General features: G+C 41.6%; 1 pseudogene; it reads left to right on the top strand.

Annotated features, from left to right (window-relative positions):
* Positions 1-904: 904 nt before the first annotated feature.
* On the top strand, positions 905-1,135 carry LOC144508148 (U2 spliceosomal RNA; annotated as a pseudogene).
* Positions 1,136-2,507: the final 1,372 nt, after the last annotated feature.

Here is a 2,507-nt window from a genome sequence, read left to right as displayed (position 1 = left end):
GATAGGCCCATTCAAAAGTCTGACAGCAGCAGGGAAAAAGCTGTTCTTGAGTCGGTTGGTACGTGACCTCAGACTTTTGTATTTTTTTCCCGACGGAAGAGAGTATGTCTGGGGTACGTGAGGTCCTTAATTATGCTGGCTGCTTTTCCAAGGCAGTGGGAAAGGCGGGTGATAGAGCGGTAGGCATGTTTGATATTTGTGTGGAGTGGTCTAGGATGGGAACCTAGGACATTGATTCTGTGCTGTGCCTTTATCCCCCCCATTTGTTCCTCTTCCTCTAATCATTTGGTCACATAACATCAGTCACTGCACTTCAGGGTAGAATGTATCAAAGAGTCAAAAAATAACGTTTTATTTTAAATCATAAGTCACTTAATTTGTTGCTTCACAATTTATGATGTCCAAAGGTACATCAAAAAGTCAGAATTAGGTGATACCATGCTTGGACCTTAAAGTGGCATCATGCACATGGTTCCGGCGTGGGGCATGAAGGGTCTTTTTAAAAATTCATTTGTGGGACATCATCGCTAGCTGACCAGCATTTATCGCCCATCCCTAGTTGCCCGAGGGCAGTTGAGAGTCAACCACATTGCTGTGGCTCTGGAGTCACATGTAGGCTAGACCAGGTAAGGATGGCAGATTTCCTCTCCTAAAGGACATTAGTGAATCAGATGGGTTTTTCTGACAATCGACAATGGTTTCATAGTCATCAGTAGATTGTTAGTTCCAGATTTATTTTTAATTGAATTTAAATTCCACCATCTGCCATGGCGGATTTCGAACCTGGGTCCCCAGAACATTAGCTGAGTTTCTGGATTAATAGTCCAGTGATAATACCACTAGGCCATCGCCCAATGGTATTATCACCTCTGGTGTAGTGCACAAGGAGCCTGGTCCCTTCACCTCGGCTTCTTGGCCTTTTGGTTAAGATCAAGTGTAAAATCAAGCCTGAGATCAGACTTAATGCCTGTTCTTGTCAGCTTGGATCTTGTAGTCTCTTTTGTGGGGACCGTAAATTGGATTCAATTTGAAGTTGAATTGTTTTTTGGAGCAAGCAAGGAGATGGATTAAGGGCTTGCCCGATCCACTCTGCATATTGGCTTTGTAACTCTGAGAAAGGAATAAAATGTTTTACAAATGTTAGCTGAGTTGTTTTCAGTTTTATCAGAACAACAAGGAACACAATTAAAATGAATCAGCTAAGCTTCCTTCACCAACTGTTTATCAGGAACCGAAAGGCAGAAGGAAAGAATGTTCTGAGTAAAAAGGTATTCTGAGGTCTTGAAAGGCACTATATAAATGCATGTTTTCTCTGTGAGATAAATCACACAATCTAAGGTCAGTAATCAATAGGTATCTAGGTAGAGAGTATGATGAAAACTCTCCTGAATATTCATCTGTTCAGCTCCTAAACAAAAGACTTGAATGAAAGAGTTTGTGAAAGTTGATGAAGAGCTTCTTGTTCACCGTACACTGTGGCGCTGAGTGGATCTGAGGCACTTTACAAATCTGTCTGAATCGCAGCAATAAAAGTCCAGACATCCATCAATCTTCCAGTTATTTTGGGCAATTGGAGGAGATGCTCACATTGTGGTATCTTAATTGCCTTCAATTAATATTGACAAAGTAAATACGGCAGAACTGATGAGAAGTTCTGGGATGTGATTTACATTGCACAAGTGGGCTTAGTAGCTCATGAGCTCGGAGCCACAAGGATCAGTATTGGGGCCTTAGCTATTTACAATCTATATTAATGATTTGGATCGAGGTACTGAGAGTAATGTAGCTGTGTTTGCAGACTTTACAAAGCTAAGTACAGCAGTAAGCTGCAAGGAAGACATGAAGAAGCTGTGAAGTGACTCAGGCAGGTTAAGTGAGTGGGCAACACAATGGCAGATAGTGTACAATGTGGGGAAACATTAAGTTATTCACTTTGGCAGAAAAAATGTTAAGTATTTATTTAGAAGATATAGAACTTATAAATGTTGATGGTGAGGAAGATTTGGGTCTCTTCATACAAGAAACACAAAGTTAACATGCAGGTACAGCAATGAATTAGGAAGGCAAATAGCATGTTAGCCTTTACTGCATGGGGCTAGGGTACATGAGTGAGGAAGTCTTGCTACAATTGCAGAGGACTTAGGTGAGAGGACACCTGGATCACTGTGCACAGTTATGGTCTCCTTACCTAAGGAAGGATATACTTTCCTTGAAGGTGGTGCAGCAAAGGTTCACTAGATTGATTCTTGGGATGAGAGTGTTATTCCAGGCTGAGAAGTTCAGTACATTGTGTATTGTTCTGGGTGCCACACTATAGGAAGGATGTGAACACATTGGAGAGAGTGCAAAAGAGGTTTACAAAAATGGTTCCAGGGATGAGAAACTTCAGTTATGAGGATAGATTGGAGAGGTTGGGGCTGTTCTCCTTGGAGAGAAGAAGGCTAAGAGGAGATTTGATAGAGATGTTCAAAAACATCATGAGGGGGCTGGACAGAGTTGATCGGGAG

The sequence above is a fragment of the Mustelus asterias genome, chromosome 19 (assembly GCF_964213995.1).
Source record: "Mustelus asterias chromosome 19, sMusAst1.hap1.1, whole genome shotgun sequence".
Lineage (NCBI taxonomy): Eukaryota > Metazoa > Chordata > Chondrichthyes > Carcharhiniformes > Triakidae > Mustelus > Mustelus asterias.
The sequence above is the reverse complement of the archived record's forward strand: the minus strand, read 5'-3'. Positions and strand labels throughout refer to the sequence as shown.